The sequence below is a fragment of the Callithrix jacchus genome, chromosome 1 (genome assembly GCF_049354715.1).
Source record: "Callithrix jacchus isolate 240 chromosome 1, calJac240_pri, whole genome shotgun sequence".
Taxonomy (NCBI): Eukaryota; Metazoa; Chordata; class Mammalia; order Primates; family Cebidae; genus Callithrix; species Callithrix jacchus.
This window is the reverse complement of record NC_133502.1, coordinates 208588014-208609653: the sequence shown is the minus strand read 5'-3', so window position 1 is coordinate 208609653 and position 21640 is coordinate 208588014. Positions and strand designations below refer to the sequence as shown.

Below are 21640 nucleotides of genomic sequence, written 5' to 3'. Positions count from 1 at the left end.
GTACTTCCGCTTGTAGGCGAACGTGGGAGAATCCCTTAAAAGGGCGATAAGGTGCATTGGCCGCTGTGAAAATGACGAAAATAAGTCAGTTTCTTTTCTTTCTTTCTTTCTTTCTTTTTTTTTTTTTTTTTTTTTTTGAGATGGAGTCTTGCTCTGTCACCCAGGCTGTAGTGCAATGGCGCGATCTGGGCTCACTGCAACCTCTGCCTCCCAGGTTCAAGCGATTCTCCTGCCTGAGCCTCCTTAGTAGCTGAGATTCCAGGTGCCCACCACCACGCCCGGCTAAGTCGGTTTCTTGAGTGCTTACAGTATTCTGTGCGTTGTCCTAAGCACTGTTGGCAGTTAATCCATATACTCCTGTCTCCTTACAACAAACCCACCAGATAATTAGTCGGCCTGAGGCCGCCTAAGTGGCATATCCTGAACCCTGTACTGTCTCCTCCATTTATTAATGAACTCTTTGCATTTGCTTTGCTCTGTAATGGGCACAGGAGGAGAAAGACAAGACCAGATATTTAATACAGTGTGATAGGGGAAGCCCATGGGGTAGTGGGAACACAGGAGAGGCTTCCTCCTCCAAACTGGGGTGGGGTGGGTGGGGCTGTCGTCAGGGAAGGAGTCGTGTCACGGGAGGTTTCACAGAAAGTATTTGGTTGAAAGACAGTCGGATTTCTCCACGTAGAGTTTGTGTGAAAAGATATTCAGGGAGGAAAGGAAGGATGAGTCCGGGGAATTTCAATGCGGCTCCCAGAGGGTATTTGCAGGAGATGCCTTGGAATTAGGCTGGGGCAAGACCAGGTCAATGTTTATTTTCTTTTTTCCTGTAAACTGCGTTGGAGGTGTCATGACAGTTTAACGGACGGTAGCAAAGTCAGGCTTTTGCTGTAGAAAGGTCCAGGCAGCAGTGGGAAGAAGATACCGGTGAGCGCCAGACTGGAATCGGGGAGGACAATACGAACAGACCTCCTAAGCTCGGCGCCTTTTCTCCTGTATCTTCCTCTATCAAAGACGTCCCTCACCTTGTGACGTCACGACCTGGCGACGCCGGGTCCCCGACTCACCTGGGTCCATCGCGCTCCGTCTGTCGCCCCCTCGCGGCCGGCTGGGAAACCGGCCCGTGGCGAGCTCCAGCGGTCCTGTGCTTGGGAGGGTTAAAGCTCGACTGAGACTAGGGAATCTAGCGAATCCAGTTCTGCCTCGGCGAGTGACCTCGACTCACCTTGCAGAACCGCAGTAACCTCGTCCGGGAGATGAGGAGGATGTGCTGGGTCAGTTTTTCCCCTAAACTCAACCATTCAGCAACTGGGATGCTTTTCTGAATTCTCTCCCACAGGCCATTGAGATTATACAGGAAAGTGATATGTACGTTTATTGCATTCCTCGACAAAAGCTGCAACACAGTGTATACTTATAGCTTTTTGTGTCTTTTGTTACTGAAATGTTTTCTGAAGCTTCTACAATCCCCCTTCAAGAAGGGATTGCGTGTTCTCCCCCGTATCTCTCCTCCAAGTTTGCAAGTATGCCTACCTCCCAGCTCCTCTTCCCCGACCCCAGCCCTCCCTGACCAACATTTCCAGTGTTGGAGGGGTTTCCTAGGAAAGAGCTGAGGTGTTGAATCCTTAGAGGTCAGCATGGCTCAGTTGATTGTAGCTGAGCTTTACCTGCCCTTCTCAGTGGTTCCTCAAGTCTCTCAGGCCTGAAGCCGTAAGTGGGGAGCTGGGGTCAAGTTCTGCTTTACTTCCAAGGTGCTGCGGGCTCTGCCCTGCTGGTTTTCTCTGGCTCACCACATATGTCAAAGTCCCTTAGAGAGGCTGGGCACGGGGGGCTCACAGCTGTAATCCCAACACTTTGGGAGGCTGAGTCAGGAGGATCACTTGAACCCAGGAGTTTGAGACCAGCCTGGGCAACCAGAAAAATAAAAATAAAAAAAATAGCGCTGAGCGTGGTGGTACGCATCTATAGTCCCAGCTACTCCATATGATAGGAGGATCACTTGAGCCCAGGAGATCAAGGCTGCAGTTAGCTGGCCCAGGAATGTCTGCCCAAAGTTAAGAGAACCTTAACCTCTTCTGAGTCCACCGCATGCTCCCCAAGCCAACAGTTCCTGCCTGCTGTGGCTCCCCAAGGACCTTAGATTTGAGATGAGCTTATGTAGACTCACTTCAGGGTCTAACTACATGGTATGGACATGGTGTGGACCATCTCTGCTGCAGAGATGGGACTCTGGTCCCCAGGTTCCTCTGCCCCAGCTCTTCATAATATCAGCTTCTCCCTACTCTAGGTGTTCAAGTATACCAGGCGGGGTCATGTTTGCCAGTGACTGAATTGTGTGTCAACCCAGTTGGTGGACAGATGGGGCTGGGAAATGATGAGTCTGAGCAACTCCCTTTTCCCCACCCCCAATGCCTTTTCATTGGGTAGGAAGATGTAAATTACAGGGGTGTGGACACTGAGGCCAATGCTAAGCCCTTACCCCACTGGCCAGAAGGAAAATAGACACCCTGGATTTTACCAATGAGAAGGCAATATGCAAATACTGCCGTGTGTTAGTTGGCTGGTGGCCAGTTGCTGCTTTTCATTCTTGTGCTCTAGCACTTGGAGTTTACAGCGTGACTTTGAGGTCGAGGATACATAAGAAAGCAATGAATGATTCAGTGCCCACCTTGTGCTGAGTCCTTGGCAGGAGAGGAGAGGACGTTGTGGGGAATAAGAGAAGCAATGCGCTGCCCTGGTAGAATTTACATCCAAGTAAACTACTCAGCCCATAAATGAACAATATATTTTCAGATCCGATGGTGCCACAGAGACAATCAGCTAAGAAGCTGTAGGCTGGCAGGGCTGGCATAAGTCCTGTGTGGGTTTATTCAAAGTGCTGCAGAGGAGGGTGAGAGACCAATTACCCTACAGGTGGCTGAATGAGGGTAAGACTAGAAGGGGCAGTGAATGGAAAATGAGGAGGAATTTCCTCCCCAAAGGTGGCAGGGGGGAGATGGTGTTTGCTAAATAAAATCTTTTTATTTATTGTTGATATGGAGTCTCATTCTGTCTCAGGCTGGAGTGCAGTGGCGTGATCTTGGCTCACTGCAACCTCTGCCTCCCAGCTTCAAGCCGTTCTCCTGCCTCAGCCTCCCAAGTAGCTAGAACTACAGGCACACACCACCATGCCCAGCTAATTTTGCTTGTTTGTTTATTTATTTATTTATTTATTTTTGAGATGCAGTCTCGCTCTGTCATCCAGGCTGGAGTGCAGTGGCACAATCTCGGCTCACTGCAACCTCCACCTCCTGGGTTCCAGCGATTCTCCTGCCTCAGCCTCTCGAGTAGTTGGGACTACAAGCACGCGCCACCATGTCCAGCTAACTTTTGTATTTTTAGTAGAGACGAGGTTTCACCATGTTGCCCAGGCTGGTCTCGAATTCCTGACCTCTAGTGATCCACCCAGCTGGGCCTCCCAAAGGGCTGGGATTACAGGCGTGAGCCACTATAGTGGCGCTGCTAAATAAAGTCTTTAAAACGGGGGCGGGTGGGGGAGGATGGCGAGGCTGGAGGGAAGGAAGTGCAGGTGGGATGGTGCAGAGCTGTGTGACTTTGGGTGAGTCATTTCACCTTCCCAGCCTAGGTTGCCGGAGGGTTAGAAATAACATGTACATGGCTGGGTGCGGAGGCGCAGGCCTGTAATCCCAGCACTTTGGGAAGCTGAGGCGGGGGGATCACCTGAGGTCAGGAGTTCAAGACCAACCTGGCCAATATGGTGAAACCCTGTCTCTACAAAAATACAAAAATTAGCCTGGTGTGACAGCAGGTGCCTGTAATCCCAGCTACTCAGAAGGCTGAGGTGGGAGAATCACTTGAACCGGGGAGGCAGAGGTTGCAGTGAACTGAGATCAAGCCACTGCACCGAAGCCTGGGAGACAAAGGACACTCCAGCTCAAAAAAAAAAAAAAAAAGAAGAAATAACGTACATTACCTAGCACATGGTAGGCACTCTATAAATTCTAAATAAAGAAGCCTCCGCCTGTCTGGGCAATATGGTGAGACCCTATCTCCAAAAAAAATTTAAAAATTAGTCCAGCATGGTGGTGCCCATACTTGAGAGGCTGAGGTGGGAGGATGGCTGGACCCAGCAGGTTGAGGCTTCAGTGAGCTGTGATTGTGCCGCTGCACTCCAGCCTGGGGGACAGAGATAGGCTCTGTCTCAAAAAGAAAAAGAAAAAAACGCTCCAAACGGTGGCTGCTATTGGTATATCGGGAGAGGCCCTCAGGTTCATCCCTCGGTTTAGGGCTTTGGTCTTAACCCTTTTGCTTCCCTTCCCCCAAAGCATATACTTTCAGAGCACCTGTCTTCACCTTTCCCTGCCTTGTCCTCCCTGCAGCCCTGCACACTGGCACTTTGTCTCCCTGCCACCCTGCAGGACAAGGACTTCAAGGAAAGCAGGAAAGACCTGGATCAGCTCCAAGGAAGGACTTCCTCGTCTTTCAGAGTTGCAGCTGCTGTGGGGAGGGGATCAGAATGCAGTGCTCACAGAGTTAGAGAATTCTGGAGAGGGAAGAAATCTTGGAGATCATCTCTCTAGTCCACAGTGTTTTCATCTTTTGTGGCAGATACCCAATTTAAGAAATACATTTACATCAGGATGGGGTGAATTCAGGTTTTGTGGAGCCTGAAACTTGTAAAAAAAATTGTGGAACTTCTAAGAAAAAAGGATGTAAAATGACCAATGCGAAATTATGTATTTATTTAGAGTAAGAAATAAATTACAGACTTTAAAATGTTGGCAAATACCATAATCATTGAATCAGAACAATAAGATATTTTTACTTAAGCACCTGACACGCCTCTGTAATAGATTTTTCTCTACAATCGTGGGCTACATGCTTGTTATGTAGCAATGATTTTATTTTACATTCTATTTCTATTTTTAATTTTTTGAGATAGAGTCTCACTGTGTCACCCAGGCTGGAGTGCAGTGGCATTGACCTCAGCTCACTGCAATCTCTGGTTCCTGGGTTCAAGTGATTCTTCTGCCTCAGCCACCCAAGTAGCTGGAACTATAGGCATGTGCCACCACGCCTGGCTAATTTTTGTATTTTTGGTAGAGGTGGGGGTTTCACCATGTTGGCCAGGCTGGTCTCGAACTCTTGACCTCAGGTGATCCACCCACCTCAGCCTTCCAAAGTGCTAGGATTTAAGGCATGAGTCACCACACCCAGCCCTGTTTTTTTGTATTTTTAGGAGAGACCAGTTTTCACCATGTTGGCCAGGCTGGTCTCGAACTCCTGGCCTCAAGTTATCTGCCCGCCTTGGCCTCCCAAAGTGCTAGGATTACAGGATGACCCACCATGCCTGTCCTCTATTTTTATTTTGTTAGAGATGGGGTCTTACTTTGTCATTCAGGCTGGAGTGCAATGTCATCATCATAGTTCACTGCAGCCTTGAACTCCTGGGCACAAGGAATCCTCCTGCCTCAGCCTCCCCAGTAGCTGGGACTGCAGACATGCACCACCATGCCCAGTTTATATTTTCTTTCCTTCTTTTTGAGAGGGAGTCTGGCTCCATTGCCCGGGCTGGAGTGCAGTGACATAATGTAGGCTCACTGCAACCTCCATCTCGCAGGTTCAAGCAATTCTCCTGCCTCAGATTCCTGAGCACAAGGTGCTCAGGTATGTGCCACCATGCCTGGGTGTGTATATGTACATATATATATATATATACAGTCTCTGTCGCCAAGGCTGGAGTGCATTGGTTTGACCTCGGCTCTCTATAACCTCCACCTCCTGGGTTCAAGCAATTCTGCCTCAGCCTCCAGAGTAGCTGGGATTACAGGCATGCACCACCATGCCTGGCTAACTTTAGTATCTTTAGTAGAGACGGGGTTTCACCACGTTGTCCAGGCTCAGGTGATCCGCCCCCCTCAGGCTCCGAAAGTGCTGGGATTCCAGGCGTGAGCCACCGCGCCCAGCCTCTAACTTATCTTTTCTATAAAGGGAAAGAAAAGTCAGCTTTCTGCCATCGTTGCTCAAAAAATGTGTTTTACTTTTTTATTTTGGGGAAGTGTTTCTCAGTGTCTTCTTGTGTTGTTGGTAATGTGTTACATGCTGAGACACAGCCCCGTGTGTCATGTTGTGTGTGCCGTGCAAATCATGAAGTGAAGAACATTTGCTGTTTGCAGCACGGCTTCAGGCTTGTGCTCTACGAGAAAGGCATTCTGATTGATTTGACAGCCTATGATTGCTAACAAAAAACCAAATCTTTTGTGGTACAGTCGTAATTACATATGCAACGTTATTAACTATATTCCCAATAGGCAGGAATTCTGTTCTAACCAAGCATCAATGGGAACTGAATCGTCCATTTATAATTTAATGCATCTGATCATTAGAAGAATTTTCTTTTTTCTTTTTCTTTTTCGAGACAGAATCTCGCTCTGACACCAGGCTGGAGTACAATGGCGCAATCTCGGCTCACCGCAACCTCTGCCTCCCAGGTTCAAGCGATTCTCCTGCTTCAGCCTCCCAAGTAGCTGGGACTACATGTGCACACCACCATGCCCGGCGAATTTTTGTATTTTTAGTAGAGATGGGGTTTCACCATGTTGGCCAGGATGGTCCCAATCTCTTGACCTCGTGATCTGGCTGCCTCAGCCTCCCGAAGTGCTGGGATTACAGGTGTGAGCCCGCGCCTGGCCAGTTGGAAGGATTTTCTACTGACTAGCTTCTGCTTCCCTACAGTACAGATCTCGTTTCTCCTCCCTGGACCACATTCTTTGCATGTCGGGCATCTAGGATATAAACCGTGGTCACAGAGTGATTCCTCTCCCTGCACATTTAGGTCAGGATACCAGGTGTGTTGGTGGAGGGCAGGGGGTAGGAGTGTTTCTGGAAGCCATTCCTACACTGGGGCCACTAGTAATCATGTAACTATCATAGAAGTGACTGTGAACCTTAAAACTATAACCCACTGATTTGAATTTTTTTTTTTTTTTTTTGAGGAGGGGTCTCATTTTGTTGCCCAGGCTGGAGTGCAGTGGTGTGATCTCAGCTCACTGCAACTTCCACCTGCTGGACTCCAGTGATTCTTCTGCCTCAGCCTCTCGAGTAGCAACAATTGCAGGTGCACACCACCACGCCTGGCTCATTTTTTTAAAAATATATTTTTAAAGCCGGGCGTGGTGGCTCACGTCTATAATCCCAGCATTTTGGGAGGCTGAGGCGGGTGGATCACAAGGTCAAGAGATCGAGACCATCCTGGTCAACAAGGTGAAACCCTGTCTCTACTAAAAATACAAAAATCAGCTTGGCATGGTGGTGCGTGCCTGTAGTCCCAGCTACTCGGGAGGCTGAGGCAGGAGAATTGCTTGAACCCAGGAGGCTGAGGTGGTGAGCTGAGATCGTGCCATTGCACTCCAGTCTGGGTAACAACAGCGAAACTCCGTCTCGAAAATATATATTTTTTAAGTAGAGACAGGGTTTTACTATGTGTTGGCCAGGCTGGTGTCAAACTCCTGACCTCAAGTGACCCACCCACCTCAGCCTCCCAAAGTGCTGGGATTATAGGCATGAGTCACCATGCCCGGCCAATTTCAAATTAAGTGTATGTTCAACTCAACCTGCCATTAGTGGGGTCTCAAAGTGCTGTGGCCACCTCAGTATCCCCTTCACCAGGGGAAGTGTTTTATCCTGGGAATTCCCAGTAGTCCTGTGTTGTGTATCTCTTCTTTTTTTGAGACGGAGTCTCACTCTGTTGCCCAGGATGAAGTGCAGTGGCGCAATCTCAGCTCACTGCAACCTCTGCCTCCCAGGTTCAAGCACAAAGTCAGTGCTCATTTATCCCTTGCACAAAGGGCCACGCTCACAGATGGTCATCCAGCTTTGCTCGCAAAAGTCAAAGATTAGAAACACCTAAGTGACCACCAGTAGGCGACTGGATGAAAATGTCTAAGGTGGAATACGTCCCAGCTTTTAAAAAGTGAAGAGTGAGGGCCGGGCACGGTGGCTCCAGCCTGTAATCCCAGCACTTTGGGAGGCCGAGGCTGGTGGATTACAAGGTCAAGAGATCGAGACCATCCTGGTCAACATGGTGAAACTCTGTCTCTACTAAAAATACAAAAATTAGCTGGGCACGGTGGCGCGTGCCTGTAATCCCAGCTACTCAGGAGGCTGAGGCAGGAGAATTGCCTGAACCCAGGAGGCGGAGGTTTCGGTGAGCTGAGATCGCGCCATTGCACTCCAGCCTGGGTAACAAGAGCGAAACTCCGTCTCAAAAAAAAAAAAGAGAAAAGTGTGCGGGGCACGGTAGCTCCAGCCTGTAATCCCAGCACTTTAGGAGGCTGAGGCATCACCTAAGTCAGGAGTTCAAGACCAGGCTGGCCAACCTGGTGAGATCCCCGTCTTTACTAAAAATATAAAAACTTAGCTGGGTGTGGTGGTGCACGCCTGTAATCCTAGCTACTCACGAGGCTGAGGCAGGAGAATCGCTTGAACCTGGGAGGTGAAGGTTGCAGTGAGCCAAGATCTCGCCACTGCACTCCAGCCTGGGCAACAGAGTGAAACTCTGTCTCAAAAAAAAAATAATTATAAATAAAAATAAAAAAACAAGAGAAAAGCGGTTCACTGATACGGAACAATTTCCGAGATACGTTGTTAGCATCGTGGCTCATGCCTATAATCCTAGCACTTCGGGAAGCCAAAGCAGGAGGACTGCTTAAGCCCAGGAGTTAAAGACCAGCCTGGGCAACATGGCGAGATCCTGTCTTTACAAAAAGTGTAAAAATTAGCCAGATGTGTTGGCACGTACCTGTAGTCCCAGCTACTTGGGGTGGGAGGGCGGTTGAGGCAGGAGAATCACTTGAGCCTGGGAAGTTGAGGCTGCAGGGAGCCATGTTTGAGTCCCTGCTCTCCAGCCTGGGTGACAGAGTGAGACCCTGTCTGAAAAAAAAAAAAAAAGCAGTGTGTCTGGCATGTTTTCACCTGCATGGCACACAGAATATCCCTGGAAAGAAGCATGAGGGGACTGAGAAAAAAAGGAGATTTGCTTTTCCCTATAAAACGCTTTTGAGCCGTGTGAAGTGTTTTAATCACATGCTTGTCTTAATTTGTCATTTTTTTTTTTAAGGTAGAGAGGTTCAGCAATTGACCGTTTTTCTTCCCAATTTAGATTATTCTTTTAGTGGCCAGCAGGGGGAGGCAAATGCTTTCTCTCTTCAAACATCTAAATCTTGACAACCACCTAAAAAAGGGGTGGCTGTAATCACTCCTCCAGAGGCAGGAGAATCGCTTAAACCGGGAAGCAGAGGTTGCAGTGAGCTGAGATTGTACCACTGCACTCCAGCCTGGGCGACAAAGCAGGACTCTGTCTCAAAAAAAAAAAAAAAAAAGTGGAGGCTGTACTTTGTGGCAGGGGCGTGGAACTCACCTTATAAGTTGGGGCTTTAGGCTGGGTGCGGTGGCTCATGCCTGTAATCCTAACACTTTGGGAGTCTGAGGCAGGCAGTTCATGAGGTCAGGATTTTGAGATTAGCCTGGCCAGCATGATGAAACCCCATCGCTACTAAAAATACAAAAATCAGCTGAGTGTGGTGGCAGGTGCCTGTAGTTCCAGCTACTTGGGAGGGTGAGGCAGGAGAATCGCTTGAACCTGGGCGGAGGTTGCAGTGAGCAGAGATTGCGCCATTGCACTCCAGCCTGGGCGACGGAGCGAGACTCCATCTCAAAAAAAAAAAAGTTGGGGACTTGAAAGGTAGTGAAAATAAGTTGCTATTATGAACTCCAGGGAAACCACGATTTTAAAAAATAGCTTTATTGAAATATAATTCATACACCATACAATTCGCCCACTTAAAGTGTGAAAAATCGTTGGTATATTACATTATAAAGGCTGGGCAAGGTGGCTCATGCCTGTAATCCCAGAACTTGGTGAGGCTGAGGCAGGTGGATCACTTGAGCTCAGGAGTTTGGGACCAGTCTTGGCAATCTGGCAAAACCGAGGCTCTATCAAAACTATAAAAATTGTGGTGGTATGCGCCTGTGGTCCCAGCTACTTGGGGGGCTGAGGTGGGAGGATGGCTTGAGCCCCAGAGGGTGAAGCTGCAGTGAGACGTGGTCATGCCACTGCACTCCAGGCTGGGTGACAAAGTGAGACCCTGTTAAAAAAAAAAAAAACAGCTATTAATTTTTAAAAATTGTGGCAAAATATATATAACTAAATTATTCAATCTTAACCAATTTTTTTGAGTTGGGGTCTTGCCCTGTCACTCAGGCTAGAATGCAGTAGCACAATCAAAACTCACTGCAGCCTCAAACTCCAGAGCTCATGCAGTCCTCACACCTCAGCTTCCCGAGTAGCTGGAACTACAGACTCACACCACCATGCCTGCCTCCATTTTAACCATCTTCTCTTTTGTTTTGTTTTTGAGACGGAGTCTCACTCTGTCTCCAGGCTGGAGTGCAGTGGCACGACCTCAGCTCACTGCATCCTCCACCTGCTGGGTTCAAGCCATTCTCGTGCCTCAGCCTCCTGAGTTAGCTGGGACTACAGGCATGCACCACCACACTCAGCTGATTTTTGAATTTTTAGTAGAGATGGAGTTTCACCATGTTGGCCAGGCTGGTCTCGAACTCCTGACCTCAAGTGATCTACCTGCTTCAACCTCTCAAAGTGCTGGGATTAGAGGCATGAATCACCATGCCTGGCCAATTTTAACCATCTTTAAATATCTGATTTGGTGGCATTACACTATTGTTACCCAGGCTGGAGTGCAATGGCGGGATCTCGGCTCACTGCAACCTCCGCCTCCTGGGTTCAAGCAATTCTCCTGTCTCAGCCTCCTGAGTAGCTGGGATTACAGGCACGCGCCACCACGCCCAGCTAATTTTTTTTGTATTTTTAGTAGAGACGGGGTTTCACCATGTTGACCAGGATGGTCTCGATCTCTTGACTTCACGATCCACCCGCCTCGGCCTCCCAAAGTGCTGGGATTGTAGTCGTGAGCCACCACACCTGGCCTAATTTTTTTTTTTTTTTTTTTTTTTTTAGAGACAAGGTCTCACAATGTTGTTTAGGCTGGTCTCGAACTTCTGGATTCAATCAGTCCTCCTGCCTCGCCCTCCCATAGTGTTGGGATTACAGGTGTGAGCTACCATGCCCAGCTTCTTTCATCTGTTGGTAGATGCTTGGGTTTTTCCACCTTTGGTCTGGTCAGTAGTGTTGCTATGAACATCGGTTTACAAATATTAGTCTGAGTTCCTGCTTTCAATTCCTTTGGGTATGTACATAATTGGGAGTGGAGTTGCTAGATCATATGGTAATTCTATGCTTAGCTTTTTGAAGAACTGCCAAACTATTTATCATAGCAGCTGCAACATTTTATATTCCCACTAGCAACATACTATACAAGAATTGAAACTTTTTTTTTTTTTTTTTGAGAAGGAGTCTTACTCTGTCTCCCAGGCTGGAGTGCAGTGGCTCAATCTTGGCTCACCGCAACCTCTTCCTCCCAGGTTCAAAGGATTCTTGTGCCTCAGCCTCCTGAGTAGCTGGGATTACAGGCAGGAGCCACCACGCCCCACTAATTTTTGTATTTTTAGTAGAGACAGGGTTTCACCATGTTTGGCCAGGCTGGTCACAAACTCCTGACCTCAGGTGATCCGCCTGCCTCGGCCTTCCAAAGTACTGGGTTACAGGTGTGGGCCACTGCACCTGGCCAGGAATTGAAACCTTAATTTATAAAACCAAACAGGTGTCAGTTGCTTGCTAGGAAACGGAGAACCAGTGCTGAGGTTTCTTTACCTCTTGGCAAAATTGACTCCTATGCTGGGCTGAGGAGGACGTGCAGTGAGAAGGCCGGAGAGGGAAGGCCTGGAGGACTCTGGAATTCTGCCGGGAACAAAGGCAGGCCAGTGAAACCCTCAGCTTGGGAGGTGGGTGGTAGGGGCAGGAGGAGGTGGCCGAGGGGGAAACTGAGACCCAGAGATCCTTAAACATTGAGCTGGAGGTCATCGTGCCCAACCTCTTGCTGCAGCTGGGAAACGAGGGTTGGGGGTTGTCACTGTCACGTGTGCAGAGGGAGAGAATGCTGGCTCCGGACAGGTCCCAGGTGAGCGCCTCATTAGTAAGCTCACGATGCAGGCGAGGGGCCTCGAAATGGCCCAGTGTGTGTGGAATGCTCAGTAAATGTCAGATAATAGCTATTAAACACGGAATAATGATAGTTGAGTACCTACTATGTGCCATATTCTGTATGCCAAGCCCATTACATACATTCGCTGGGAAACTGAGGCTACCTGGCCTGCCCAAGGTCACACAGCCAGTAAGAGGCAGCGAGGACTTGAGGCCAGTGTCGTTCCATGAAGGTGCCTGCGCCGGCGGCAGCTCTGGACGCCCAGCCACAGTCTCATCTGCTCTGCTTCGGCCCGTGGTCTCCCCAGGGGCTCTGAGAGTTAGGTGAGGATTCATGGCTGGTCTGTTTGGTGGGTCTCTAGGGTTTTGAACTTACCCTGCAAGGGTATGATGGGGCCCAGGTCCTGCTCCCATCCTGAAAAGAAAGGGTCGGTTTCTGAAACGGATTTTTTCCTGAAGGCTTGTTCCTGTTGATTTTAGGGGCCCCTGGAATCCTTTGGATTCTGATTCTGGGAGGTGGGTCTTGTGGCTGCTTCTCCTGGAGGACGGAGGCTTATGTAGGTAGGGGGTACTGCTGGGGTGGCGGGAGCCCAGATGGTCCCGAGACTGCGGCCATCCGGAGAGCAGTGATGCAGCAGGGGTTGCGTGGTCCAGGGCAGAGCCAGGGCCGACTGTGAGAGGGACGGGATTGTCCCCAGGGACAGACCTCAAGAAGAGGGGGATTTCCTGTGGTCTTGGGTGCTCAGGGTGGACCAGAAGCCTTGGGAGTGAGTGTGCTTCTGAGACTGGCGCCCCACTTGGCGGAGGACCTCCTCTGGTTGTTTACCACAGTAGAGACAGATAAATGCTCCTCTCCCAGCTTGGCAGACACAAAGATGGAGGCGGATGTAGTCCTGCCCTTGGCAGATACAATCCTGCCAGAAGCTGGGGGCGGGGTGGGAATGCTGGGGTGAGCAGTGCTGCTTCATTGCTTCTGCTGTTTTACTCTCTCCTCACCATCCCCAGGTATCCGCCCGCGTGGACAGCTGGGACTGGGTGATTAAGCTGTAGAAGGCTCAGGCAGGGCATGGTGGCTCATGCCTGGAATCCCAGCATTTTGGGAGGCTGAGGCAGGTGGATCACCTGAGGTCAGGTGTTCAGCCTGGCCAACATGGTGAAACCCTGTCTCTACTACAGATACAAAAATTAGCTGGTGTGATGGCAGGTGCCTGTAATCCCAGCTACTCGAGAGGCTCAGGCAGGAGAATCACTTGAACCTGGGAGGCAGAGGTTGCTATGAGCCAAGATCGCACCACTGCACCCCAGCCTGGGCAACAGAGTGAAACTCCATCTAAAAAAAAAAAAAAAAGGCTCCACTGTCCATGGAAAGACGGTGTGGCCTGGGCCAGGGAGAAGGAATTGCACTCAGTGTGCTCAAGACTCAGGTCTCCCTCTCTGATGAAAAGCACTGAGGGACCACCCAAGTCACAGGAGCAGCTTGGTTTACGTCTTCAATTTCTAAAGACACAGAGATGAAAAATCTTCTTGTCACTTACAAGAAGCTGGACACAGAACACGATGATCTTTTCTGTAAATCCACCCAGCACCGCATGTGCGTAAGTTGGTGTGGTCCTGAGAAGGAGCCTTCCTGGTCCAAAAGGCTGAGATAATACACCAGGGAGGGGGCAACAGGGATGGAGGGAGGGGCCATGCCTCACTGGATTGGAGCCCCTTTGGGGCCCTATGATGAGTACTTCCAGCTGCCCATCCACCATCCACCCATCCACCCCTCCTTCCTCCTCACCCATCCACCCATAGTCATGTACCTTTTTTTCTTTTTTTTTTTGAGATAGAGTTTCACTCTGTCATCCCGGTTAGAATACAATGGTGCAATCTCCGCTCACTGCAGCCTCTGGGTTCAAGTGATTCTCCTTCCTCAGCCTCCCTAGTTACTGGGATTACAGGCACCTACCACCACGCTCAACTAATTTTTGTATTTTTAGTAGAGACAGGATTTCACCATGTTGGCCAGGCTGGTCTTGAACTCCTGACCTCAGGTGATCCATCCACCTTGGCCTCCCAAAGTGCTGGGATTTACAGGCATGAGCCACTGTGCCAGACACCATTCACCTTCTCATCCGCTCAGGTACCCATTCATCTATCCATCCATCCGTCTATCTGTTCATCCATCTACCCACTCACCTTTGAGTTAAAACTGAAGTGTTAAGGTCAAACTGCGTTGCTTTCCTCTGCTCTGATAGTACAACAATCAATACAAAAGACTTCTCTGACCAAATGGTGGTGCGGGAGGGGGGTGCGGCATTCTCCAGCAGCAAGCAAGGGTGTTGGCCGCCAAACAGCTGGTGTCTTCTGATTGAATTCTGACACCGTCTACCTGCAGATGGCGTCAGATGCCGCAGGTCGAGGGCTCAGTCCCACAAGACTGACTCCCCTCTCCCTCCACACCAGTTGCAAGTCTGAGCCTCTGGCCTTCAAGTGGGGATCCCACAACCTCTCTTTGGGTTCAGTTAATTTGCAGAGCGGCTCGCAGAACTCAGGGAACCGCTTATGTTTACTGGTCTATAAAGGATGTTAGAAAACATACAGATGAAAAGATGCATAGGGCAGGTTACAGGGAAGGGACGCGGTGCTTCCGCCACCTCTCACCTGCGGGTCCCATCCTTCAGAAACCACCATGTGTTCAGCTATCTGAGAAGCTGCGCAAACTCTATCCCCCTGGGCCTTTTCTGGGGACTTCACTGTGCCAGCCTGATGGACCTCTGAGTAGAACTGTGAATGGGGAAAAGGATCTGATCGAATATTCATGGACTAGTGTGGAACCCCAGCAAGGCCTGTGTGTTCAGATTCTTCTTGGCCTCTGTGTGCTGCACTTCTTACTCCAAGGGATGGGGCAGGACCCCTTCTGAAATGAGGGTCTTATGACCCATAATCAGACAACGTAGCTCAGAGCATTTCTTCAAGGAAGAATTTCTGTTCTTTTTGTTTTGTTTAGACAGAATCTCGCTCTTGTCACCCAGGTGGGAGTGCAATGGCATGACCTCAGCTCACTGCAACCTCCATCTCCCAGGTTCAAGCGGTTTTCCTGCCTCAGCTTCCTGAGTAGCTGGGATTACAGGTGCCCACCACCACCATGCCCGGCTAACATTTTGTTTTGTTTTGTTTTGTTTTTGAGACGGAGTTTCGCTCTTGTTACCCAGGCTGGAGTGCAATGGCGTGATCTCGGCTCACCGCAACCTCCGCCTCCTGGGTTCAGGCAATTCTCCTGCCTCAGCCTCCTGAGTAGCTGGGACTACAGGCACGAGCCACCATGCCCAGCTAATTTTTTGTATTTTTAGTAGAGACGGGGTTCCACCTTGGTGGCCAGGATGGTCTTGATCTCTTGACCTTGTGATCCACCCGCCTCGGCCTCCCAAGTGCTGGGATTACTGGCTTGAGCCACCGCACCCGGCTGATATTTTTGTATTTTTAGTAGAGCCAGGGTTTTGCCATGTTGGCCAGGCTGGTCTCGAACTCCTGACCTCAAGTGATCAGCCCTCCTCAGCCCCCCAAAGTACTGGGACTACAGGCATGAGTCACCATACCTGGCCAGAATTTCTGTTCTAAGACAGAAAGGCAGGGGAGAATTCCTACCTTGAGGAGAGAGAGGAGCAGGTGAAGGAAGGGCAGGCGAAGAGAGTCTGTTTTCTGAGCCTGTTCCTGAGGCCGAAAGCACCCCAACATTATAACAAGACACTAACAAAGGCTGTCAGTTATGAGCCAGAAACCATGGGCAAAAACCCATTTTATGTATATATAGAATAGTGTCACAGCACCCATCCAGCCATCCAACTGTCCGTCCACCCACCCACCTTTGAGTTAAAACTGACATGATGAAAAGCTCAATCCAGCCAAGAGCTTCGAAAGAGTCCCAGGCGGAGGGAACAGGACAGAAGGACAGAAGGACAGAATGAGCCTGGTGGATTCAAAGATGTCACCGTGGCCAGGGGCCGGTGGGGTGAGACGGGGCTGCGAGGTGGGCAGGACCCGATCTCAGGGGGCTGGTCAGCTGAGAGGGGTCATCGTGGACAGGGGGCTGGTGGGGTGAGATGGGGCTGCAAGGTAGGTAGGACCCGATCTCGTGGGGCTGGTCAGCTGAGAAGGGAGTTTGGATTTTGTTCTAAGTACAAGGAGAAACCTGGAGGGTTTAAAGCAGGAGAGTGGGATGTTGTCATTTACTTTTTTTTTTTTTTTTTTTGATATGGAGTCTTGCTCTCTGTCCCAGGCTGGAGAGCAGTGGTGTGATCTTGTCTCACTGCAACCTCTGCATCCCAAGTTCAAGTGATTCTCCTGCCTCAGCCTCCCAAGCAGCCGGGACGACAGGCTCATGCCACCATGCCCGGCTAATTTTTTGTATTTTTAGTAGAGATGGGGTTTCACCGTGTTAGCCAGGGTGGTCTCAATCTCTTGACCTTGTGATCCGACTGCCTAGGCCTCGCAAAGTGCTGGGATTACAGGCGTGAGCCACCACGCCCGGCCATCATTTACATCTGACAAAGAACCAGTGGTTGATGGAAGGACTGTGGGGGCAGGAGTGGGGAAAGGGAGACAGCTAGGTGGCTTCAGCCCATTCCCTCCTAAGTCTCCAAATTCCTTTTTCCTTCAAGGCCCCACCCTGATTCCAGGTGACATGGGATGACCCCAGAGCTGCAGGGGACCTGGGTGGTCCTGGAGGGACACTAGCTGGGGAGGGTGGCCAGGTGTGGCCAGTGGTTCGGGTATAGAGAGGGGCCCTGGAACCTGGCCATCAGGTTAAACAGGAAGATCCCTGGGCGGGATGAGGCGACAGCTCTGTGGAAGTCCCCTGAAAGAGAGACAGTTGGCTGGTCAGAGCTGCAGGAGCAGGGGACCCCTAACCTCAGGCACCCTAAACATCCTGGAGACCTGATAGTCATATATGTAGATCCAGGATGGTCTCCATCTCTTGACCTCCTGATCAGCCTGCCTCAGCCTCCCAAAGTACTGGGATTACAGATGTGAGCCACCTTTGTATAAGAAATTTCTTATATAATCAGAAAAAAAAAATAGTTTTAGGTTGAAGAAAAAAATATATATATTTTTTGAGAGCAGGGTCTTACTCTGTCACCCAGACTGTGGTGCAGTGGCATGACCATGGCTGACTTCAGCCTTGACCTCCTGGGCTCAAGTGATCCTCCCACCTCAACCTCCCCAGTAGCTGGGACTGCAGGTGTGCTCTGCTGTGCCCAGCTAATTTTAGAATATCTTTTGTAGCTAGACATCAGGCTCACGCCTGTAATCCTAGCACTTTGGGAGGCTGAGGCAGGTGGGTCACCTGCGGTCAGGAGTTTGAGACCAGCCTGGCCAACATGGTGAACCCCATCTCTACTAAAAACACAAAAATTAGCTGGGCATGGTGGCTCACGCCTGTAATCCCAGATACTCGGGAGGCTGAGGCAGGAGAATCATTGAACCCAAGAGATGGAGGTTGCAGTGAGGCAGGATGGTGCCACTGCACTCCAGCCTGGTTGACAAGAGCAAAACTCCATCTCAAAATAAAAATAAAAATATATTATCTTTGTAGAGATTAGATCTTGCCAGGTTGCCCGGGTTGGTCTTGAACTCCTAGGCTCAAGCGATCTGCCTGCCTTGGCCTCTTCAAGTTTTAGGGTTACAGGAGTGAGCCCCGTACCTGGCCCCCAGATTTTTAATATATGAATATATTCATCTGATGAAGCTGTAAGATAGAGTTACATATGTGTGCACACATATTTATGTATATCAAGTATGTATATGTGTGGAGGAAGGGGCTCATGGAGGCAGAAGTGTCTCAGGGACACAGAAGTCATAATGGGGCCCTGGGAGCCTGTAAGCAGAGTGTTCCCACAGTCCCTAGGGCTGAAACACAGCTGCCAGGTGGAGGTAACTGCTTCCTCCATAGCTGACACAGGTGGGGCACTGGGCTCCTGATAATAATAAATAGTGTCCATTAAGTATTAACGAAGGGCTTGGCGTTCTCTCTCTTCATCCGCATAGCACTTAGTGTTCTCATTTCACACCTGAATTCAGAGGTCACCTGACTTGGCTCAAGGTCACACAGCTAGGAAGAGGTGGAGCCAAGAGTTGAGCCCTGTATCATCCACCAAGTGAATTTTTTTTTTTTTTTTGAGATGGAGTCTCACTGTGTTGCCCAGGCTGAAGTGCAGTGGCGCGATCTTGGCTCACTGCAACCTCTGCCTCCCGGGATCAACTGATTCTCCTGCCTCAGCCTCCTGAGTAGCTGGGATTACAGGTGCCTGCCACTGTGCCTGAATAATTTTTTTTTGTAGTTTTAGTAGATATACGGTTTCACCATGTTGGCCAGGCTGGTCTCGAACTCCTGACCTCAGGTAATCTGCTCACCTCGGCCTCCCAAAGTGCTGGGATTACAGGCATGAGCCAAGCTCCTGGCCTGTAGCATCATTTATTATTACTTAGCCAATCCTGTATTACTGACGTCTCACATTCGAACTCCTCCCGGATGATGGTGATAAGGATGACTGCTATTCCGTTCATCAGTCAGTAAATATTTACTGAGCACTCTTGCTGAAGGCTGAGAGCAACTAGCTGACCATCTGGCTTAATCTAGGGTAACATTTACAGTATTGAGTGGAACACCTTAAAACCTGTGAGAAATGGCCAAAGCAGCAGCCAGAAGAAAATTTAGAGCCTTCAATACATTTACTAGGAAATAAAGAAGACGAAGAACGAGTGAGTGGGGCCAGGCTCAGTGGCTCACGCCTGTAATCCTAGCACTTTGGGAGGCCGAGGCGGGTGGATCACCTGAGGTCAGGAGTTTGAGACCAGCCTGGCCAACATGGTGAAACTGTATATCTACTAAAACTACAAAAAAAAAAAAAAAATATTCAGGCACAGTGGCAGGCACCTGTAATCCCAGCTACTCAGGAGGCAGAGGCCGGAGAATCACTTGAACCCAGGAGATGGAGGTTGCAGTGAGCTGAGATCGTACCATCGCACTCCAGCCTGGGAGATAAGAGTGAGACTCCATCTCAAAAAATATATATCAGTATAGTATTATAAAATGTCTGTGGACATGAATGGACCAAACATTCTTTTTTTTTTTTTGAGACAGAGTCTCACTCTTGTCGCCCAGGCTGGAGGGCAGTTGGTGTGCACCCACCAGGTTCAAGTGATTCCCTTGCCTCAGCCTCCTGAGTAGCTGGGATTATAGGCGCCTATCACCACACCCGACTAATTTTTGTACTTTTAGTAGAGATAGGGGTTGGCCATCTTGTCCAGGCTGGTCTTGAACTCCTGACCCCGTGATCCACCTGCCTTGGCCTCCCAAAGTGCTGGGATTACAGGCGTGAACCACCATGCCCAGCCAAAGACTCTTTAGTCAGGAGAGTGGCCTTCATGAATATCATTTTTCCTACCAACCTTCCAATAACAATTGCTCGCCAAATATATTAGTTACCTATCACCGTGTAATAAATTAACCCAAAAGGTAGGGACCTAAAATTAGAGACACGTTTCTCATGGTCTCTTTGGGTCAGGAATCTAGGTGGGCTTTAGCTGGGAGCCTCTGGCTCCGGGTCACGCAATGCTGTGGTCAGGGTGTCAGCTGCATGAGTGGTCTCCAGGCTGGTGTGGGGTAAGATCCAATGCTAAGTTCACTCACGTGGCTGTTGGGAAGTCCTGGGCTTTATTGGTGGTTGGCTGGAAACATCCTTGGCACATGAGTCTCTTCATACAGCTCCTCACAGGGTGGTTTCATTGCTTCTTCCCCAGGGCAAGAGCAGAGCAGACAGCGAGAGAGACACTGAGGCCACAGTTTTTTTGGAACCTAACCTTGGAAGCGACATCTCATGGCTTTTGCCATATTCTAGTATTCTTTTTTATTTCATTAAAAAAAAAATTTTAAAGATGGGGTCTTGCCATGTTGGCCAGGCTGGTCTTGAACTCCTGACCTCAGATGATCTTCCCACCTCGGCCTCCCAAAGTGCTGGGGTTACAGGCGTAAGCCACCATATTCAGCCTCTTTTTTTTTTAGGACAGATTCTTGCTCTGTCACCCAGGCTGGAGTGGAGCGGCACTATCTCGGCTCAGTGCAACCTCTGCCTCCCAGGTTCAAGCTATTCTCCTGCCTCAGCCTCCCGAGTAGATGGGACTACAGGTGTGCACCACCGCGTCCAGCTAATTTTTGTATTTTTACTACAGACAGGGTTTTACTATATTGGCCAGGACGGTCTCCGACTCCTGACCTTGTGATCCACCTGCCTCTGCCTCCCAAGATGCTGGGATTACAGGCATGAGCCACCGAGACTAGCCTTTTTTCTTCTGTTTCAATCTCTCGCTGGTATAAAATCTATACACAGCAAAGTTCTTCAGTCATACTTGTGGCCATGTTCCCTGCCTTTGAACATTCTTTTAAAACAAGTGAGCCCTAAACTCCTTTTACTCTGTGTACTTTCTGAAACCTCCTCCAGTGAGCTAATATTATTATAATCAGAAAAATGCCACCTTTAAAAGGTACAGTTTCTGTCGATTAGTTTCCATGGAGAAAGTGTTTTAAAACTCCTTATCTTGCTGAGGCTTTACCGTGCCCCTGGGGGAAAGGCCGAGAGGGGATTAATTTCCTTGTGGGTGGAAAGAGGAAGTCACTCCCCACTTGGAGCTGGCCGGGTACCGAAGGTGGTATCCTACGTGGGCACTGGGCAGGGAGCCACTTGCAGGCTCCTGGCACCGAGGGCCCTCGGCAAGGCCAGCTCCCCACACCGTGCCCGGGGTGGCTGCCGTCAACTCTGATGGAAAATGCTCTGGCTCGCCAAATCCTGAACTCTAGAAAAGTTCTCCTTCTGGGAAACTGCCCTACAGACGGCGTCACGATGTAGTCAAACTTTATGTCCAAATAGATTTAATGCAGCATTAATGTGAGTGTTCTGCAGACGGAAATTGGCTAAATAAATTCGGTTGATGAAAGGTAGAGTGTTTCACAGGCGTTGAAGTATGATTCTGAAATGTAGATTTGTGGTCATTAATGTCTCCCAAGTGAAGAGGATGAACAATTGCACGGACAGAGGGGTGTCTGTGACGTAAATGTGTGGAAAACCGCCTGGAAGAAAACATGCCAAAAGAGTAAGCCGGTTCCCTGGTGGCGGTGGGATTATGAGTGATTCTTCTTCTTCTTTAATACCTCTAATTGTCTGGCCAGGTGCGATGGCTCAAGCCTGTGATCCCAGCACTTTGGGAGGCCGAGGCGGGTGAAGCACAAGGTCAAGAGATCGAGACCATCCTGGTCAACATGGTGAAACCCCATCTCTACTAAAAAAAAAAAATACAAAAAATTAGCTGGGCATGGTGGCGCGTGCCTGTAATCCCAGCTACCCAGGAGGCTGAGGCAGGAGAATTGCCTGAACCCGGGAGGCGGAGGTTGCGGTGAGCCGAGATCACGCTATTGCACTCCAGCCTGGGTAATAAGAGCGAAACTCCGTCTCAAAAAAAAAAAAAATCTCTAATTGTCTATAGTAA

General features: G+C 49.5%; 1 protein-coding gene across 2 annotated transcripts in view; it reads left to right on the top strand.

The window, feature by feature from the left end:
- LGALS2 (galectin 2) overlaps positions 1 to 21640 on the top strand; it is a 28355-nt gene that overhangs the window by 122 nt on the left and 6593 nt on the right. Inside the window, exon 1 of one of the 2 annotated variants that reach the window (XM_035272262.3) lies at positions 3 to 51. The exons of the other annotated variant lie outside the window; for it this stretch is intronic. The gene's annotated coding sequence lies outside the window, so the exon portion shown is untranslated. Of the gene's footprint in view, positions 1 to 2; positions 52 to 21640 lie in introns of those variants that run through there. 2 annotated transcript variants of the gene reach the window in all.